A 23,519-nucleotide genomic window follows, 5' to 3' on the forward strand; every position below is an offset into this window, starting at 1 on the left:
TTTAAACCGAGTAATAAGGCTTTTCTACGCATGAGTGACTATAAATAATCTTTTCTTGACAATGGATGGCTTTCGCTCCTCGTTTCCCGATAAAAACAATCAATTACAATCTGTTTTAATCAAAAATATAAAAAAAATTCAAAATAAATTCAATAATGGGATTATTAAAGCATTTAAACCGAGTAATAAGGGTTTTCTTGGCATGAGTGACTATAAATGAACTTTTCTTGACAATGGATGGCTTTCGCTCCATGTTTCCCGAGGCAAACAATCAATTGCAATCTGTTTTAATCAAAAAAAGTAAAAAAAATTCAAAATAAGTTCAATAATGGGATTATAAAAGCATTTAAACCGAGTAATAAGGCTTTTCTAGTTATGAATGACTCTAAATGATCTTTTCTTGACAATGGATGGCTTTTGCTCCACGTTTCTCGAGGTAAATAATCAATTACAATTTGTTTTAATCAAAAAATGTAAGACGATTCAATATAAATTCAATTATGGAATTATAAAAGCATTTAAAGCGAGTATTAAGGATTTTATAGGCATGAGTGACTATAAATGAACTTTTCTTGACAATGGATGGCTTTCGCTCCACGTTTCCCGAGATAAACAATCAATTACAATCTGTTTTAATCAAAAATGTAAAAAAAAATCAAAATAAATTCAATAATGGGATTATTAAAGCATTTAAACCGAGTAATAAGGCTTTTCTAGGCATGAGTGACTATAAATGAACTTTTCTTGACAATGGATGGCTTTCGCTCCATGTTTCCCGAGGAAAACAATCAATTATAATCTGTTTTAATCAAAAAATGTAAAAAAAATTCAAACTAAATTCAATAATGGGATTATAAAAGCATTTAAACCGAGTGATAAGGCTTTTCTAGGCATGAGTGACTATAAATGATCTTTTCCTGACAATGGATGGCTTTCGCTCCACGTTTTCCGAGGCAAACAATCAATTACAATCTGTTTTAATCAAAAAATGTAAAAAAAAATTCAAAATAAATTGAATAATGGGATTATAAAAGCATTTAAACTGAGTAATAAGGCTTTTCTAGGCATGAGTGACTATAAATGATCTTTTCTTGACAATGGATGGCTTTCGCTTCACGTTTCTCTGGGCAAATAATCAATTACAATTTGTTTTAATCAAAAAATGTAAAAAGATTCAAATTAAATTCAATTATGGAATTATAAAATCATTTAAAGCGAGTATTAAGGATTTTATAGGCATGAGTGACTATAAATGAACTTTTCTTGACAATGGATGGCTTTTGCTCCACGTTTCCCGAGGCAAACAATCAATTACAATCTGTTTTAATCAAAAAATGTAAAAACAATTCAAAATAAATTCAATAATGGGATTATAAAAGTATTTAAACCGAGTAATAAGTCTTTTCTAGGCATGAGTGACTATAAATGATCTTTTCTTGACAATGGATGGCTTTCGCTCCATGTTTCCCGAGGTAAACAATCAATTACAATCTGTTTTAATCAAAAAATGCAAAAAAAAATTCAAAATAAATTCAATAATGGGATTATAAAAGCATTTAAACCGTGTAATAAGGCTTTTCTAGTTATGAGTGACTCTAAATGATCTTTTCTTGACAATGGATGGCTTTTGCTCCACGTTTCCCGAGGCAAACAATCAATTACAATCTGTTTTAATCAAAAAATGAAAAAAAAAATTCAAAACAAATTCAATAATGGGATTATAAAAGCATTTAAACCGAGTAATAAGGCTTTTCTACGCATGAGTGACTATAAATAATCTTTTCTTGACAATGGATGGCTTTCGCTCCACGTTTCCCGATAAAAACAATCAATTACAATCTGTTTTAATCAAAAATATAAAAAAAATTCAAAATAAATTCAATAATGGGATTATTAAAGTATTTAAACCGAGTAATAAGGGTTTTCTTGGCATGAGTGACTATAAATGAACTTTTCTTGACAATGGATGGCTTTCGCTCCATATTTCCCGAGGCAAACAATCAATTACAATCTGTTTTAATCAAAAAATGTAAAAAAAATTCAAAACAAATTCAATAATGGGATTATAAAAGCATTTAAACCGAGTAATAAGGCTTTTCTAGGCATGAGTGACTATAAATGATCTTTTCTTGACAATGGATGGCTTTCGCTCCACGTTTCCCGAGATAAACAATCAATTACAATCTGTTTTAATCAAAAATGTAAAAAAAATTCAAAATAAATTCAATAATGAGATTGTTAAAGCATTTAAACCGAGTAATAAGGCTTTTCTAGGCATGAGTGACTATAAATGAACTTTTCTTGACAATGGATGGCTTTCGATCCATATTTCCCGAGGCAAACAATCAATTACAATCTGTTTTAATCAAAAAATGTAAAAAAAATTCAAAATAAATTCAATAATGGGATTATAAAAGCATTTAAACCGAGTAATAAGGCTTTTCTAGTTATGAGTGACTCTAAATGATCTTTTCTTGACAATGGATGGCTTTTGCTCCATGTTTCCCGAGGCAAACAATCAATTACAATCTGTTTTAATCAAAAAATGTGAAAACAATTCAAAATATATTCAATAATGGGATTATAAAAGCATTTAAACCGAGTAATAAGGCTTTTCTAGGCATAAGTGACTATAAATGATCTTTTCTTGACAATGGATGGCTTTCGCTCCATGTTTCCCGAGATAAACAATCAATTACAATATGTTTTAATCAAAAAATGTCAAAAAAAATTCAAAAAAAATTCAATAATGGGATTATAAAAGCATTTAAACCGAGTAATAAGGCTTTTCTAGTTATGAGTGACTCTAAATGATCTTTTCTTGACAATGGATGGCTTTTGCTCCACGTTTCCGGAGGCAAACAATCAATTATAATCTGTTTTAATCAAAAAATGTAAAAAAAAATTCAATAATGGGATTATAAAAGCATTTAAACCGAGTAATAAGGCTTTTCTAGGCATGAGTGACTATAAATAATCTTTTCTTGACAATGGATGGCTTTCGCTCCACGTTTCCCGATAAAAACAATCAATTACAATCTGTTTTAATCAAAAATATAAAAAAATTCAAAATAAATTCAATAATGGGATTATTAAAGCATTTAAACCGAGTAATAAGGCTTTTCTAGTTATGAGTGACTCTAAATGATCTTTTCTTGACAATGGATGGCTTTTGCTCCACGATTCCCGATGCAAACAATCAATTATAATCTGTTTTAATCAAAAAATATAAAAAAAATTCAAAAAAAATTCAATAATGGGATTATAAAAGCATTTAAACCGAGTAATAAGGCTTTTCTAGGCATGAGTGACTATAAATGAACTTTTCTTGACAATGGATGGCTTTCGCTCCATGTTTCCCGAGGCAAACAATCAATTGCAATATGTTTTAATCAAAAAAGGTAAAAAAATTCAAAATAAGTTCAATAATGGGATTATAAAAGCATTTAAACCGAGTAATAAGGCTTTTCTAGGCATTAGTGACTATAAATGAACTTTTCTTGACAATGGATGGCTTTCGCTCCATGTTTCCCGAGGAAAACAATCAAATACAATCTGTTTTAATCAAAAAATGTAAAAAAAATTCAAACTAAATTCAATAATGGGATTATAAAAGCATTTAAACCGAGTGATAAGGCTTTTCTAGGCATGAGTGACTATAAATGATCTTTTCCTGACAATGGATGGCTTTCGCTCCACGTTTTCCGAGGCAAACAATCAATTACAATCTGTTTTAATCAAAAAATATAAAACAAAATTCAAAATAAATTGAATAATGGGATTATAAAAGCATTTAAACTGAGTAATAAGGCTTTTCTAGGCATGAGTGACTATAAATGATCTTTTCTTGACAATGGATGGCTTTCGCTTCACGTTTCTCTGGGCAAATAATCAATTACAATTTGTTTTAATCAAAAAATGTAAAAAGATTCAAATTAAATTCAATTATGGAATTATAAAATCATTTAAAGCGAGTATTAAGGATTTTATAGGCATGAGTGACTATAAATGAACTTTTCTTGACAATGGATGGCTTTTGCTCCACGTTTCCCGAGGCAAACAATCAATTACAATCTGTTTTAATCAAAAAATGTAAAAACAATTCAAAATAAATTCAATAATGGGATTATAAAAGTATTTAAACCGAGTAATAAGTCTTTTCTAGGCATGAGTGACTATAAATGATCTTTTCTTGACAATGGATGGCTTTCGCTCCACGTTTCCCGAGATAAACAATCAATTACCATCTGTTTTAATCAAAAATGTAAAAAAAAATTCAAAATAAATTCAATAATGGGATTATTAAAGCATTTAAACCGAGTAATAAGGCTTTTCTAGGCATGAGTGACTATAAATGATCTTTTCTTGACAATGGATGGCTTTCGCTCCACGTTTCCCGAGATAAACAATCAATTACAATCTGTTTTAATCAAAAATGTAAAAAAAATTCAAAATAATCTCAATAATGGGATTATTAAAGCATTTAAACCGAGTAATAAGGCTTTTCTAGGCATGAGTGACTATAAATGAACTTTTCTTGACAATGGATGGCTTTCGCTCCATATTTCCCGAGGCAAACAATCAATTACAATCTGTTTTAATCAAAAAATGTAAAAAAAATTCAAAATAAATTCAATAATGGGATTATAAAAGCATTTAAACCGAGTAATAAGGCTTTTCTAGTTATGAGTGACTCTAAATGATCTTTTCTTGACAATGGATGGCTTTTGCTCCACGTTTCCCGAGGCAAACAATCAATTACAAACTGTTTTAATCAAAAAATGTGAAAACAATTCAAAATATATTCAATAATGGGATTATAAAAGCATTTAAACCGAGTAATAAGGCTTTTCTAGGCATGAGTGACTATAAATGAACTTTTCTTGACAATGGATGGCTTTCGCTCCATGTTTCCCGAGGCAAACAATCAATTGCAATCTGTTTTAATCAATAAATGTAAAAAAATTCAAAATAAGTTCAATAATGGGATTATAAAAGCATTTAAACCGGGTAATAAGGCTTTTCTAGTTATGAGTGACTCTAAATGATCTTTTCTTGACAATGGATGGCTTTTGCTCCACGTTTCCCGAGGCAAACAATCAATTATAATCTGTTTTAATCAAAAAATGTAAAAAAAAATTCAAAATAAATTCAATAATGGGATTATAAAAGCATTTAAACCGAGTAATAAGGCTTTTCTAGGCATGAGTGACTATAAATAATCTTTTCTTGACAATGGATGGCTTTCGCTCCACGTTTCCCGATAAAAACAATCAATTACAATCTGTTTTAATCAAAAATGTAAAAAAAATTCAAAATAAATTCAATAATGGGATTATTAAAGTATTTAAACCGAGTAATAAGGCTTTTCTAGGCATGAGTGACTATAAATGAACTTTTCTTGACAATGGATGGCTTTCGCTCCATGTTTCCCGAGGAAAACAATCAATTACAATCTGTTTTAATCAAAAAATGTAAAAAAAATTCAAACTAAATTCAATAATGGGATTATAAAAGCATTTAAACCGAGTGATAAGGCTTTTCTAGGCATGAGTGACTATAAATGATCTTTTCCTGACAATGGATGGCTTTCGCTCCACGTTTTCCGAGGCAAACAATCAATTACAATCTGTTTTAATCAAAAAATGTAAAAAAAAATTCAAAATAAATTCAATAATGGGATTATAAAAGCATTTAAACTGAGTAATAAGGCTTTTCTAGGCATGAGTGACTATAAATGATCTTTTCTTGACAATGGATGGCTTTCGCTTCACGTTTCTCTGGGCAAATAATCAATTACAATTTGTTTTAATCAAAAAATGTAAAAAGATTCAAATTAAATTCAATTATGGAATTATAAAATCATTTAAAGCGAGTATTAAGGATTTTATAGGCATGAGTGACTATAAATGAACTTTTCTTGACAATGGATGGCTTTTGCTCCATGTTTCCCGAGGCAAACAATCAATTACAATATGTTTTAATCAAAAAATGTAAAAACAATTCAAAATAAATTCAATAATGGGATTATAAAAGTATTTAAACCGAGTAATAAGTCTTTTCTAGGCATGAGTGACTATAAATGATCTTTTCTTGACAATGGATGGCTTTCGCTCCATGTTTCCCGACGTAAACAATCAATTACAATCTGTTTTAATCAAAAAATGCAAAAAAAAATTCAAAATAAATTCAATAATGGGATTATAAAAGCATTTAAACCGTGTAATAAGGCTTTTCTAGTTATGAGTGATTCTAAATGATCTTTTCTTGACAATGGATGGCTTTTGCTCCACGTTTCCCGAGGCAAACAATCAATTACAATCTGTTTTAATCAAAAAATGTAAAAACATTTCAAAATAAATTTAATAATGGGATTATAAAAGCATTTAAACCGAGTAATAAGGCTTTTCTAGGCATGAGTGACTATAAATGATCTTTTCTTGACAATGGATGGCTTTCGCTCCACGTTTCCCGAGATAAACAATCAATTACAATCTGTTTTAATCAAAAATGTAAAAAAAATTCAAAATAAATTCAATAATGAGATTGTTAAAGCATTTAAACCGAGTAATAAGGCTTTTCTAGGCATGAGTGACTATAAATGAACTTTTCTTGACAATGGATGGCTTTCGCTCCATATTTCCCGAGGCAAACAATCAATTACAATCTGTTTTAATCAAAAAATGTAAAAAAAATTCAAAATAAATTCAATAATGGGATTATAAAAGCATTTAAACCGAGTAATAAGGCTTTTCTAGTTATGAGTGACTCTAAATGATCTTTTCTTGACAACGGATGGCTTTTGCTCCACGTTTCCCGAGGCAAACAATCAATTACAATCTGTTTTAATCAAAAAATGTGAAAACAATTCAAAATATATTCAATAATGGGATTATAAAAGCATTTAAACCGAGTAATAAGGCTTTTCTAGGCATAAGTGACTATAAATGATCTTTTCTTGACAATGGATGGCTTTCGCTCCACGTTTCCCGAGGCAAACAATCAATTATAATCTGTTTTAATCAAAAAATGTAAAAAAAAAATTCAAAATAAATTCAATAATGGGATTATAAAAGCATTTAAACCGAGTAATAAGGCTTTTCTAGGCATGAGTGACTATAAATAATCTTTTCTTGACAATGGATGGCTTTCGCTCCACGTTTCCCGATAAAAACAATCAATTACAATATGTTTTAATCAAAAATATAAAAAAATTCAAAATAAATTCAATAACGGGATTATTAAAGCATTTAAACCGAGTAATAAGGCTTTTCTAGTTATGAGTGACTCTAAACGATCTTTTCTTGACAATGGATGGCTTTTGCTCCACGATTCCCGATGCAAACAATCAATTATAATCTGTTTTAATCAAAAAATATAAAAAAAATTCAAAAAAAATTCAATAATGAGATTATAAAAGCATTTAAACCGAGTAATAAGGCTTTTCTAGGCATGAGTGACTATAAATGAACTTTTCTTGACAATGGATGGCTTTCGCTCCATGTTTCCCGAGGCAAACAATCAATTGCAATCTGTTTTAATCAAAAAATGTAAAAAAATTCAAAATAAGTTCAATAATGGGATTATAAAAGCATTTAAACCGAGTAATAAGGCTTTTCTAGGCATGAGTGACTATAAATGAACTTTTCTTGACAATGGATGGCTTTCGCTCCATGTTTCCCGAGGAAAACAATCAATTACAATCTGTTTTAATCAAAAAATGCAAAAAAAATTCAAACTAAATTCAATAATGTGATTATAAAAGCATTTAAACCGAGTGATAAGGCTTTTCTAGGCATGAGTGACTATAAATGATCTTTTCCTGACAATGGATGGCTTTCGCTCCACGTTTTCCGAGGCAAACAATCAATTACAATATGTTTTAATAAAAAAATGTAAAAAAAAATTCAAAATAAATTCAATAATGGGATTATAAAAGCATTTAAACCGTGTAATAAGGCTTTTCTAGTTATGAGTGACTCTAAATGATCTTTTCTTGACAATGGATGGCTTTTGCTCCACGTTTCCCGAGGCAAACAATAAATTACAATCTGTTTTAATCAAAAAATGTAAAAACATTTCAAAATAAATTTAATAATGGGATTATAAAAGCATTTAAACCGAGTAATAAGGCTTTTCTAGGCATGAGTGACTATAAATGATCTTTTCTTGACAATGGATGGCTTTCGATCCACGTTTCCCGAGATAAACAATCAATTACAATCTGTTTTAATCAAAAATGTAAAAAAAATTCAAAATAAATTCAATAATGAGATTGTTAAAGCATTTAAACCGAGTAATAAGGCTTTTCTAGGCATGAGTGACTATGAATGAACTTTTCTTGACAATGGATGGCTTTCGCTCCATATTTCCCGAGGCAAACAATCAATTACAATCTGTTTTAATCAAAAAATGTAAAAAAAATTCAAAATAAATTCAATAATGGGATTATAAAAGCATTTAAACCGAGTAATAAGGCTTTTCTAGTTATGAGTGACTCTAAATGATCTTTTCTTGACAATGGATGGCTTTTGCTCCACGTTTCCCGAGGCAAACAATCAATTACAATCTGTTTTAATCAAAAAATGTGAAAACAATTCAAAATATATTCAATAATGGGATTATAAAAGCATTTAAACCGAGTAATAAGGCTTTTCTAGGCATAAGTGACTATAAATGATCTTTTCTTGACAATGGATGGCTTTCGCTCCACGTTTCCCGAGGCAAACAATCAATTATAATCTGTTTTAATCAAAAAATGTAAAAAAAAAATTCAAAATAAATTCAATAATGGGATTATAAAAGCATTTAAACCGAGTAATAAGGCTTTTCTAGGCATGAGTGACTATAAATAATCTTTTCTTGACAATGGATGGCTTTCGCTCCACGTTTCCCGATAAAAACAATCAATTACAATATGTTTTAATCAAAAATATAAAAAAATTCAAAATAAATACAATAACGGGATTATTAAAGCATTTAAACCGAGTAATAAGGCTTTTCTAGTTATGAGTGACTCTAAACGATCTTTTCTTGACAATGGATGGCTTTTGCTCCACGATTCCCGATGCAAACAATCAATTATAATCTGTTTTAATCAAAAAATATAAAAAAAATTCAAAAAAAATTCAATAATGGGATTATAAAAGCATTTAAACCGAGTAATAAGGCTTTTCTAGGCATGAGTGACTATAAATGAACTTTTCTTGACAATGGATGGCTTTCGCTCCATGTTTCCCGAGGCAAACAATCAATTGCAATCTGTTTTAATCAATAAATGTAAAAAAATTCAAAATAAGTTCAATAATGGGATTATAAAAGCATTTAAACCGGGTAATAAGGCTTTTCTAGTTATGAGTGACTCTAAATGATCTTTTCTTGACAATGGATGGCTTTTGCTCCACGTTTCCCGAGGCAAACAATCAATTATAATCTGTTTTAATCAAAAAATGTAAAAAAAAATTCAAAATAAATTCAATAATGGGATTATAAAAGCATTTAAACCGAGTAATAAGGCTTTTCTAGGCATGAGTGACTATAAATAATCTTTTCTTGACAATGGATGGCTTTCGCTCCACGTTTCCCGATAAAAACAATCAATTACAATCTGTTTTAATCAAAAATGTAAAAAAAATTCAAAATAAATTCAATAATGGGATTATTAAAGTATTTAAACCGAGTAATAAGGCTTTTCTAGGCATGAGTGACTATAAATGAACTTTTCTTGACAATGGATGGCTTTCGCTCCATGTTTCCCGAGGAAAACAATCAATTACAATCTGTTTTAATCAAAAAATGTAAAAAAAATTCAAACTAAATTCAATAATGGGATTATAAAAGCATTTAAACCGAGTGATAAGGCTTTTCTAGGCATGAGTGACTATAAATGATCTTTTCCTGACAATGGATGGCTTTCGCTCCACGTTTTCCGAGGCAAACAATCAATTACAATCTGTTTTAATCAAAAAATGTAAAAAAAAATTCAAAATAAATTTAATAATGGGATTATAAAAGCATTTAAACTGAGTAATAAGGCTTTTCTAGGCATGAGTGACTATAAATGATCTTTTCTTGACAATGGATGGCTTTCGCTTCACGTTTCTCTGGGCAAATAATCAATTACAATTTGTTTTAATCAAAAAATGTAAAAAGATTCAAATTAAATTCAATTATGGAATTATAAAATCATTTAAAGCGAGTATTAAGGATTTTATAGGCATGAGTGACTATAAATGAACTTTTCTTGACAATGGATGGCTTTTGCTCCATGTTTCCCGAGGCAAACAATCAATTACAATATGTTTTAATCAAAAAATGTAAAAACAATTCAAAATAAATTCAATAATGGGATTATAAAAGTATTTAAACCGAGTAATAAGTCTTTTCTAGGCATGAGTGACTATAAATGATCTTTTCTTGACAATGGATGGCTTTCGCTCCATGTTTCCCGACGTAAACAATCAATTACAATCTGTTTTAATCAAAAAATGCAAAAAAAAATTCAAAATAAATTCAATAATGGGATTATAAAAGCATTTAAACCGTGTAATAAGGCTTTTCTAGTTATGAGTGATTCTAAATGATCTTTTCTTGACAATGGATGGCTTTTGCTCCACGTTTCCCGAGGCAAACAATCAATTACAATCTGTTTTAATCAAAAAATGTAAAAACATTTCAAAATAAATTTAATAATGGGATTATAAAAGCATTTAAACCGAGTAATAAGGCTTTTCTAGGCATGAGTGACTATAAATGATCTTTTCTTGACAATGGATGGCTTTCGCTCCACGTTTCCCGAGATAAACAATCAATTACAATCTGTTTTAATCAAAAATGTAAAAAAAATTCAAAATAAATTCAATAATGAGATTGTTAAAGCATTTAAACCGAGTAATAAGGCTTTTCTAGGCATGAGTGACTATAAATGAACTTTTCTTGACAATGGATGGCTTTCGCTCCATATTTCCCGAGGCAAACAATCAATTACAATCTGTTTTAATCAAAAAATGTAAAAAAAATTCAAAATAAATTCAATAATGGGATTATAAAAGCATTTAAACCGAGTAATAAGGCTTTTCTAGTTATGAGTGACTCTAAATGATCTTTTCTTGACAACGGATGGCTTTTGCTCCACGTTTCCCGAGGCAAACAATCAATTACAATCTGTTTTAATCAAAAAATGTGAAAACAATTCAAAATATATTCAATAATGGGATTATAAAAGCATTTAAACCGAGTAATAAGGCTTTTCTAGGCATAAGTGACTATAAATGATCTTTTCTTGACAATGGATGGCTTTCGCTCCACGTTTCCCGAGGCAAACAATCAATTATAATCTGTTTTAATCAAAAAATGTAAAAAAAAAATTCAAAATAAATTCAATAATGGGATTATAAAAGCATTTAAACCGAGTAATAAGGCTTTTCTAGGCATGAGTGACTATAAATAATCTTTTCTTGACAATGGATGGCTTTCGCTCCACGTTTCCCGATAAAAACAATCAATTACAATATGTTTTAATCAAAAATATAAAAAAATTCAAAATAAATTCAATAACGGGATTATTAAAGCATTTAAACCGAGTAATAAGGCTTTTCTAGTTATGAGTGACTCTAAACGATCTTTTCTTGACAATGGATGGCTTTTGCTCCACGATTCCCGATGCAAACAATCAATTATAATCTGTTTTAATCAAAAAATATAAAAAAAATTCAAAAAAAATTCAATAATGAGATTATAAAAGCATTTAAACCGAGTAATAAGGCTTTTCTAGGCATGAGTGACTATAAATGAACTTTTCTTGACAATGGATGGCTTTCGCTCCATGTTTCCCGAGGCAAACAATCAATTGCAATCTGTTTTAATCAAAAAATGTAAAAAAATTCAAAATAAGTTCAATAATGGGATTATAAAAGCATTTAAACCGAGTAATAAGGCTTTTCTAGGCATGAGTGACTATAAATGAACTTTTCTTGACAATGGATGGCTTTCGCTCCATGTTTCCCGAGGAAAACAATCAATTACAATCTGTTTTAATCAAAAAATGTAAAAAAAATTCAAACTAAATTCAATAATGTGATTATAAAAGCATTTAAACCGAGTGATAAGGCTTTTCTAGGCATGAGTGACTATAAATGATCTTTTCCTGACAATGGATGGCTTTCGCTCCACGTTTTCCGAGGCAAACAATCAATTACAATATGTTTTAATAAAAAAATGTAAAAAAAAATTCAAAATAAATTCAATAATGGGATTATAAAAGCATTTAAACCGTGTAATAAGGCTTTTCTAGTTATGAGTGACTCTAAATGATCTTTTCTTGACAATGGATGGCTTTTGCTCCACGTTTCCCGAGGCAAACAATAAATTACAATCTGTTTTAATCAAAAAATGTAAAAACATTTCAAAATAAATTTAATAATGGGATTATAAAAGCATTTAAACCGAGTAATAAGGCTTTTCTAGGCATGAGTGACTATAAATGATCTTTTCCTGACAATGGATGGCTTTCGATCCACGTTTCCCGAGATAAACAATCAATTACAATCTGTTTTAATCAAAAATGTAAAAAAAATTCAAAATAAATTCAATAATGAGATTGTTAAAGCATTTAAACCGAGTAATAAGGCTTTTCTAGGCATGAGTGACTATGAATGAACTTTTCTTGACAATGGATGGCTTTCGCTCCATATTTCCCGAGGCAAACAATCAATTACAATCTGTTTTAATCAAAAAATGTAAAAAAAATTCAAAATAAATTCAATAATGGGATTATAAAAGCATTTAAACCGAGTAATAAGGCTTTTCTAGTTATGAGTGACTCTAAATGATCTTTTCTTGACAATGGATGGCTTTTGCTCCACGTTTCCCGAGGCAAACAATCAATTACAATCTGTTTTAATCAAAAAATGTGAAAACAATTCAAAATATATTCAATAATGGGATTATAAAAGCATTTAAACCGAGTAATAAGGCTTTTCTAGGCATAAGTGACTATAAATGATCTTTTCTTGACAATGGATGGCTTTCGCTCCACGTTTCCCGAGGCAAACAATCAATTATAATCTGTTTTAATCAAAAAATGTAAAAAAAAAATTCAAAATAAATTCAATAATGGGATTATAAAAGCATTTAAACCGAGTAATAAGGCTTTTCTAGGCATGAGTGACTATAAATAATCTTTTCTTGACAATGGATGGCTTTCGCTCCACGTTTCCCGATAAAAACAATCAATTACAATATGTTTTAATCAAAAATATAAAAAAATTCAAAATAAATACAATAACGGGATTATTAAAGCATTTAAACCGAGTAATAAGGCTTTTCTAGTTATGAGTGACTCTAAACGATCTTTTCTTGACAATGGATGGCTTTTGCTCCACGATTCCCGATGCAAACAATCAATTATAATCTGTTTTAATCAAAAAATATAAAAAAAAATCAAAAAAAATTCAATAATGGGATTATAAAAGCATTTAAACCGAGTAATAAGGCTTTTCTAGGCATGAGTGACTATAAATGAACTTTTCTTGACAATGGATGGCTTTCGCTCCATGTTTCCCGAGGCAAACAATCAATTGCAATCTGTTTTAATCAAAAAATGTAAAAAAATTCAAAATAAGTTCAATAATGGGATTATAAAAGCATTTAAACCGAGTAATAAGGCTTTTCTAGGCATGAGTGACTATAAATGAATTTTTCTTGACATTGGATGGCTTTCGCTCCATGTTTCCCGAGGAAAACAATCAATTACAATCTGTTTTAATCAAAAAATGTAAAAAAAATTCAAACTAAATTCAATAATGTGATTATAAAAGCATTTAAACCGAGTGATAAGGCTTTTCTAGGCATGAGTGACTATAAATGATCTTTTCCTGACAATGGATGGCTTTCGCTCCACGTTTTCCGAGGCAAACAATCAATTACAATCTGTTTTAATCAAAAAATGTAAAAAAAAATTCAAAATAAATTCAATAATGGGATTATAAAAGCATTTAAACTGAGTAATAAGGCTTTTCTAGGCATGAGTGACTATAAATGTTCTTTTCTTGACAATGGATGGCTTTCGCTTCACGTTTCTCTGGGCAAATAATCAATTACAATTTGTTTTAATCAAAAAATGTAAAAAGATTCAAATTAAATTCAATTATGGAATTATAAAATCATTTAAAGCGAGTATTAAGGATTTTATAGGCATGAGTGACTATAAATGAACTTTTCTTGACAATGGATGGCTTTTGCTCCACGTTTCCCGAGGCAAACAATCAATTACAATCTGTTTTAATCAAAAAATGTAAAAACAATTCAAAATAAATTCAATAATGGGATTATAAAAGTATTTAAACCGAGTAATAAGTCTTTTCTAGGCATGAGTGACTATAAATGATCTTTTCTTGACAATGGATGGCTTTCGCTCCACGTTTCCCGAGATAAACAATCAATTACAATCTGTTTTAATCAAAAAATGCAAAAAAAAATTCAAAATAAATTCAATAATGGGATTATAAAAGCATTTAAACCGTGTAATAAGGCTTTTCTAGTTATGAGTGACTCTAAATGATCTTTTCTTGACAATGGATGGCTTTTGCTCCACGTTTCCCGAGGCAAACAATCAATTACAATATGTTTTAATCAAAAAATGTAAAAACATTTCAAAATAAATTTAATAGTGGGATTATAAAAGCATTTAAACCGAGTAATAAGGCTTTTCTAGGCATGAGTGACTATAAATGATCTTTTCTTGACAATGGATGGCTTTCGCTCCACGTTTCCCGAGATAAACAATCAATTACAATCTGTTTTAATCAAAAATGTAAAAAAAATTCAAAATAAATTCAATAATGAGATTGTTAAAGCATTTAAACCCAGTAATAAGGCTTTTCTAGGCATGAGTGACTATAAATGAACTTTTCTTGACAATGGATGGCTTTAGCTCCATATTTCCCGAGGCAAACAATCAATTACAATCTGTTTTAATCAAAAAATGTAAAAAAAATTCAAAATAAATTCAATAATGGGATTATAAAAGCATTTAAACCGAGTAATAAGGCTTTTCTACTTATGAGTGACTCTAAATGATCTTTTCTTGACAATGGATGGCTTTTGCTCCACGTTTCCCGAGGCAAACAATCAATTACAATCTGTTTTAATCAAAAAATGTGAAAACAATTCAAAATATATTCAATAATGGGATTATAAAAGCATTTAAACCGAGTAATAAGGCTTTTCTAGGCATAAGTGACTATAAATGATCTTTTCTTGACAATGGATGGCTTTCGCTCCATGTTTCCCGAGATAAACAATCAATTACAATATGTTAAAATCAAAAAATGTAAAAAAAAATTCAAAAAAAATTCAATAATGGGATTATAAAAGCATTTAAACCGAGTAATAAGGCTTTTCTAGTTATGAGTGACTCTAAATGATCTTTTCTTGACAATGGATGGCTTTTGCTCCACGTTTCCCGAGGCAAACAATCAATTATAATCTGTTTTAATCGAAAAATGTAAAAAAAAATTCAAAATAAATTCAATAATGGGATTATAAAAGCATTTAAACCGAGTAATAAGGCTTTTCTAGGCATGAGTGACTATAAATAATCTTTTCTTGACAATGGATGGCTTTCGCTCCACGTTTCCCGATAAAAACAATCAATTACAATCTGTTTTAATCAAAAATATAAAAAAATTCAAAATAAATTCAATAATGGGATTATTAAAGCATTTAAACCGAGTAATAAGGCTTTTCTAGTTATGAGTGACTCTAAATGATCTTTTCTTGACAATGGATGGCTTTTGCTCCACGATTCCCGATGCAAACAATCAATTATAATCTGTTTTAATCAAAAAATATAAAAAAAATTCAAAAAAAATTCAATAATGGGATTATGAAAGCATTTAAACCGAGTAATAAGGCTTTTCTAAGTATGAGTGACTATAAATGAACTTTTCTTGACAATGGATGGCTTTCGCTCCATGTTTCCCAAGGCAAACAATCAATTGCAATCTGTTTTAATCAAAAAATGTAAAAAAATTCAAAATAAGTTCAATAATGGGATTATAAAAGCATTTAAACCGAGTAATAAGGCTTTTCTAGGCATGAGTGACTATAAATGAACTTTTCTTGACAATGGATGGCTTTCGCTCCATGTTTCCCGAGGAAAACAATCAATTACAATCTGTTTTAATCAAAAAATGTAAAAAAAATTCAAACTAAATTCAATAATGGGATTATAAAAGCATTTAAACCGAGTGATAAGGCTTTTCTAGGCATGAGTGACTATAAATGATCTTTTCCTGACAATGGATGGCTTTCGCTCCACGTTTTCCGAGGCAAACAATCAATTACAATCTGTTTTAATCAAAAAATGTAAAACAAAATTCAAAATAAATTCAATAATGGGATTATAAAAGCATTTAAACTGAGTAATAAGGCTTTTCTAGGCATGAGTGACTATAAATGATCTTTTCTTGACAATGGATGGCTTTCGCTTCACGTTTCTCTGGGCAAATAATCAATTACAATTTGTTTTAATCAAAAAATGTAAAAAGATTCAAATTAAATTCAATTATGGAATTATAAAATCATTTAAAGCGAGTATTAAGGATTTTATAGGCATGAGTGACTATAAATGAACTTTTCTTGACAATGGATGGCTTTTGCTCCACGTTTCCCGAGGCAAACAATCAATTACAATCTGTTTTAATCAAAAAATGTAAAAACAATTCAAAATAAATTCAATAATGGGATTATAAAAGTATTTAAACCGAGTAATAAGTCTTTTCTAGGCATGAGTGACTATAAATGATCTTTTCTTGACAATGGATGGCTTTCGCTCCACGTTTCTCGAGATAAACAATCAATTACAATCTGTTTTAATCAAAAATGTAAAAACAATTCAAAATAAATTGAATAATGAGATTATTAAAGCATTTAAACCGAGTAATAAGGCTTTTCTAGGCATGAGTGACTATAAATGATCTTTTCTTGACAATGGATGGCTTTCGCTCCATATTTCCCGAGGCAAACAATCAATTACAATATGTTTTAATCAAAAATGTAAAAATAATTCAAAATAATCTCAATAATGGGATTATTAAAGCATTTAAACCGAGTAATAAGGCTTTTCTAGGCATGAGTGACTATAAATGAACTTTTCTTGACAATGGATGGCTTTCGCTCCATGTTTCCCGAGGCAAACAATCAATTGCAATCTGTTTTAATCAAAAAATAAAAAAAAATTCAAAATAAATTCAATAATGGGATTATAAAAGCATTTAAACCGAGTAATAAGGCTTTTCTAGTTATGAGTGACTCTAAATGATCTTTTCTTGACAATGGATGGCTTTTGCTCCACGTTTCCCGAGGCAAACAATCAATTACAACCTGTTTTAATCAAAAAATGTGAAAACAATTCAAAATAAATTCAATAATGGGATTATAAAAGCATTTAAACCGAGTAATAAGGCTTTTCTAGTTATGAGTGACTCTAAATGATCTTTTCTTGACAATGGATGGCTTTTGCTCCACGTTTCCCGAGGTAAACAATCAATTATAATCTGTTTTAATCAAAAAATGTAAAAAAAAATTCAAAATAAATTCAATAATGGGATTATAAAAGCATTTAAACCGAGTAATAAGGCTTTTCTAGGCATGAGTGACTATAAATAATATTTTCTTGACAATGGATGGCTTTCGCTCCACGTTTCCCGATAAAAACAATCAATTACAATCTGTTTTAATCAAAAATATAAAAAAAATTCAAAAAAAATTCAATAATGGGATTATTAAAGCATTTAAACCGAGTAATAAGGGTTTTCTAGGCATGAGTGGCTATAAATGAACTTTTCTTGACAATGGATGGCTTTCGCTCCCTGTTTCCCGAGGCAAACAATCAATTGCAATCTGTTTTAATCAAAAAATGTAAAAAAAATTCAAAATAAGTTCAATAATGGGATTATAAAAGCATTTAAACCGAGTAATAAGGCTTTTCTAGTTATGAATGACTCTAAATGATCTTTTCTTGACAATGGATGGCTTTTGCTCCACGTTTCTCGAGATAAATAATCAATTACAATTTGTTTTAATCAAAAAATGTAAAACGATTCGAATTAAATTCAATTATGGAATTATAAAAGCATTTAAAGCGAGTATTAAGGATTTTATAGGCATGAGTGAATATAAATGAACTTTTCTTGACAATGGATGGCTTTCGCTCCACGTTTCCCGAGATAAACAATCAATTACAATCTGTTTTAATCAAAAATGTAAAAAAAAATTCAAAATAAATTCAATAATGGGATTATTAAAGCATTTAAACCGAGTAATAAGGCTTTTCTAGGCATGAGTGACTATAAATGATCTTTTCTTGACAATGGATGGCTTTCGCTTCACGTTTCTCTGGGCAAATAATCAATTACAATTTGTTTTAATCAAAAAATGCAAAAAGATTCAAATTAAATTCAATTATGGAATTATAAAATCATTTAAAGCGAGTATTAAGGATTTTATAGGCATGAGTGACTATAAATGAACTTTTCTTGACAATGGATGGCTTTTGCTCCACGATTCCCGATGCAAACAATCAATTATAATCTGTTTTAATCAAAAAATATAAAAAAAATTCAAAAAAAATTCAATAATGGGATTATGAAAGCATTTAAACCGAGTAATAAGGCTTTTCTAAGTATGAGTGACTATAAATGAACTTTTCTTGACAATGGATGGCTTTCGCTCCATGTTTCCCAAGGCAAACAATCAATTGCAATCTGTTTTAATCAAAAAATGTAAAAAAATTCAAAATAAGTTCAATAATGGGATTATAAAAGCATTTAAACCGAGTAATAAGGCTTTTCTAGGCATGAGTGACTATAAATGAACTTTTCTTGACAATGGATGGCTTTCGCTCCATGTTTCCCGAGGAAAACAATCAATTACAATCTGTTTTAATCAAAAAATGTAAAAAAAATTCAAACTAAATTCAATAATGGGATTATAAAAGCATTTAAACCGAGTGATAAGGCTTTTCTAGGCATGAGTGACTATAAATGATCTTTTCCTGACAATGGATGGCTTTCGCTCCACGTTTTCCGAGGCAAACAATCAATTACAATCTGTTTTAATCAAAAAATGTAAAACAAAATTCAAAATAAATTCAATAATGGGATTATAAAAGCATTTAAACTGAGTAATAAGGCTTTTCTAGGCATGAGTGACTATAAATGATCTTTTCTTGACAATGGATGGCTTTCGCTTCACGTTTCTCTGGGCAAATAATCAATTACAATTTGTTTTAATCAAAAAATGTAAAAAGATTCAAATTAAATTCAATTATGGAATTATAAAATCATTTAAAGCGAGTATTAAGGATTTTATAGGCATGAGTGACTATAAATGAACTTTTCTTGACAATGGATGGCTTTTGCTCCACGTTTCCCGAGGCAAACAATCAATTACAATCTGTTTTAATCAAAAAATGTAAAAACAATTCAAAATAAATTCAATAATGGGATTATAAAAGTATTTAAACCGAGTAATAAGTCTTTTCTAGGCATGAGTGACTATAAATGATCTTTTCTTGACAATGGATGGCTTTCGCTCCACGTTTCCCGAGATAAACAATCAATTACAATCTGTTTTAATCAAAAATGTAAAAACAATTCAAAATAAATTGAATAATGAGATTATTAAAGCATTTAAACCGAGTAATAAGGCTTTTCTAGGCATGAGTGACTATAAATGATCTTTTCTTGACAATGGATGGCTTTCGCTCCATATTTCCCGAGGCAAACAATCAATTACAATATGTTTTAATCAAAAATGTAAAAATAATTCAAAATAATCTCAATAATGGGATTATTAAAGCATTTAAACCGAGTAATAAGGCTTTTCTAGGCATGAGTGACTATAAATGAACTTTTCTTGACAATGGATGGCTTTCGCTCCATGTTTCCCGAGGCAAACAATCAATTGCAATCTGTTTTAATCAAAAAATAAAAAAAAATTCAAAATAAATTCAATAATGGGATTATAAAAGCATTTAAACCGAGTAATAAGGCTTTTCTAGTTATGAGTGACTCTAAATGATCTTTTCTTGACAATGGATGGCTTTTGCTCCACGTTTCCCGAGGCAAACAATCAATTACAACCTGTTTTAATCAAAAAATGTGAAAACAATTCAAAATAAATTCAATAATGGGATTATAAAAGCATTTAAACCGAGTAATAAGGCTTTTCTAGTTATGAGTGACTCTAAATGATCTTTTCTTGACAATGGATGGCTTTTGCTCCACGTTTCCCGAGGTAAACAATCAATTATAATCTGTTTTAATCAAAAAATGTAAAAAAAAATTCAAAATAAATTCAATAATGGGATTATAAAAGCATTTAAACCGAGTAATAAGGCTTTTCTAGGCATGAGTGACTATAAATAATATTTTCTTGACAATGGATGGCTTTCGCTCCACGTTTCCCGATAAAAACAATCAATTACAATCTGTTTTAATCAAAAATATAAAAAAAATTCAAAATAAATTCAATAATGGGATTATTAAAGCATTTAAACCGAGTAATAAGGGTTTTCTAGGCATGAGTGGCTATAAATGAACTTTTCTTGACAATGGATGGCTTTCGCTCCATGTTTCCCGAGGCAAACAATCAATTGCAATCTGTTTTAATCAAAAAATGTAAAAAAAATTCAAAATAAGTTCAATAATGGGATTATAAAAGCATTTAAACCGAGTAATAAGGCTTTTCTAGTTATGAATGACTCTAAATGATCTTTTCTTGACAATGGATGGCTTTTGCTCCACGTTTCTCGAGATAAATAATCAATTACAATTTGTTTTAATCAAAAAATGTAAAACGATTCGAATTAAATTCAATTATGGAATTATAAAAGCATTTAAAGCGAGTATTAAGGATTTTATAGGCATGAGTGAATATAAATGAACTTTTCTTGACAATGGATGGCTTTCGCTCCACGTTTCCCGAGATAAACAATCAATTACAATCTGTTTTAATCAAAAATGTAAAAAAAAATTCAAAATAAATTCAATAATGGGATTATTAAAGCATTTAAACCGAGTAATAAGGCTTTTCTAGGCATGAGTGACTATAAATGATCTTTTCTTGACAATGGATGGCTTTCGCTTCACGTTTCTCTGGGCAAATAATCAATTACAATTTGTTTTAATCAAAAAATGCAAAAAGATTCAAATTAAATTCAATTATGGAATTATAAAATCATTTAAAGCGAGTATTAAGGATTTTATAGGCATGAGTGACTATAAATGAACTTTTCTTGACAATGGATGGCTTTTGCTCCACGATTCCCGATGCAAACAATCAATTATAATATGTTTTAATCAAAAAATATAAAAAAAATTCAAAAAAAATTCAATAATGGGATTATGAAAGCATTTAAACCGAGTAATAAGGCTTTTCTAAGTATGAGTGACTATAAATGAACTTTTCTTGACAATGGATGGCTTTCGCTCCATGTTTCCCAAGGCAAACAATCAATTGCAATCTGTTTTAATCAAAAAATGTAAAAAAATTCAAAATAAGTTCAATAATGGGATTATAAAAGCATTTAAACCGAGTAATAAGGCTTTTCTAGGCATGAGTGACTATAAATGAACTTTTCTTGACAATGGATGGCTTTCGCTCCATGTTTCCCGAGGAAAACAATCAATTACAATCTGTTTTAATCAAAAAATGTAAAAAAAATTCAAACTAAATTCAATAATGGGATTATAAAAGCATTTAAACCGAGTGATAAGGCTTTTCTAGGCATGAGTGACTATAAATGATCTTTTCCTGACAATGGATGGCTTTCGCTCCACGTTTTCCGAGGCAAACAATCAATTACAATCTGTTTTAATCAAAAAATGTAAAACAAAATTCAAAATAAATTCAATAATGGGATTATAAAAGCATTTAAACTGAGTAATAAGGCTTTTCTAGGCATGAGTGACTATAAATGATCTTTTCTTGACAATGGATGGCTTTCGCTTCACGTTTCTCTGGGCAAATAATCAATTACAATTTGTTTTAATCAAAAAATGTAAAAAGATTCAAATTAAATTCAATTATGGAATTATAAAATCATTTAAAGCGAGTATTAAGGATTTTATAGGCATGAGTGACTATAAATGAACTTTTCTTGACAATGGATGGCTTTTGCTCCACGTTTCCCGAGGCAAACAATCAATTACAATCTGTTTTAATCAAAAAATGTAAAAACAATTCAAAATAAATTCAATAATGGGATTATAAAAGTATTTAAACCGAGTAATAAGTCTTTTCTAGGCATGAGTGACTATAAATGATCTTTTCTTGACAATGGATGGCTTTCGCTCCACGTTTCCCGAGATAAACAATCAATTACAATCTGTTTTAATCAAAAATGTAAAAACAATTCAAAATAAATTGAATAATGAGATTATTAAAGCATTTAAACCGAGTAATAAGGCTTTTCTAGGCATGAGTGACTATAAATGATCTTTTCTTGACAATGGATGGCTTTCGCTCCATATTTCCCGAGGCAAACAATCAATCACAATCTGTTTTAATCAAAAATGTAAAAATAATTCAAAATAATCTCAATAATGGGATTATTAAAGCATTTAAACCGAGTAATAAGGCTTTTCTAGGCATGAGTGACTATAAATGAACTTTTCTTGACAATGGATGGCTTTCGCTCCATGTTTCCCGAGGCAAACAATCAATTGCAATCTGTTTTAATCAAAAAATAAAAAAAAATTCAAAATAAATTCAATAATGGGATTATAAAAGCATTTAAACCGAGTAATAAGGCTTTTCTAGTTATGAGTGACTCTAAATGATCTTTTCTTGACAATGGATGGCTTTTGCTCCACGTTTCCCGAGGCAAACAATCAATTACAACCTGTTTTAATCAAAAAATGTGAAAACAATTCAAAATAAATTCAATAATGGGATTATAAAAGCATTTAAACCGAGTAATAAGGCTTTTCTAGTTATGAGTGACTCTAAATGATCTTTTCTTGACAATGGATGGCTTTTGCTCCACGTTTCCCGAGGTAAACAATCAATTATAATCTGTTTTAATCAAAAAATGTAAAAAAAAATTCAAAATAAATTCAATAATGGGATTATAAAAGCATTTAAACCGAGTAATAAGGCTTTTCTAGGCATGAGTGACTATAAATAATATTTTCTTGACAATGGATGGCTTTCGCTCCACGTTTCCCGATAAAAACAATCAATTACAATCTGTTTTAATCAAAAATATAAAAAAAATTCAAAATAAATTCAATAATGGGATTATTAAAGCATTTAAACCGAGTAATAAGGGTTTTCTAGGCATGAGTGGCTATAAATGAACTTTTCTTGACAATGGATGGCTTTCGCTCCATGTTTCCCGAGGCAAACAATCAATTGCAATCTGTTTTAATCAAAAAATGTAAAAAAAATTCAAAATAAGTTCAATAATGGGATTATAAAAGCATTTAAACCGAGTAATAAGGCTTTTCTAG

Source organism: Theobroma cacao, chromosome 3 (assembly GCF_053813885.1).
Source record: "Theobroma cacao isolate CCN51 chromosome 3, ASM5381388v1, whole genome shotgun sequence".
In the NCBI taxonomy this organism is placed as follows: domain Eukaryota; kingdom Viridiplantae; phylum Streptophyta; class Magnoliopsida; order Malvales; family Malvaceae; genus Theobroma; species Theobroma cacao.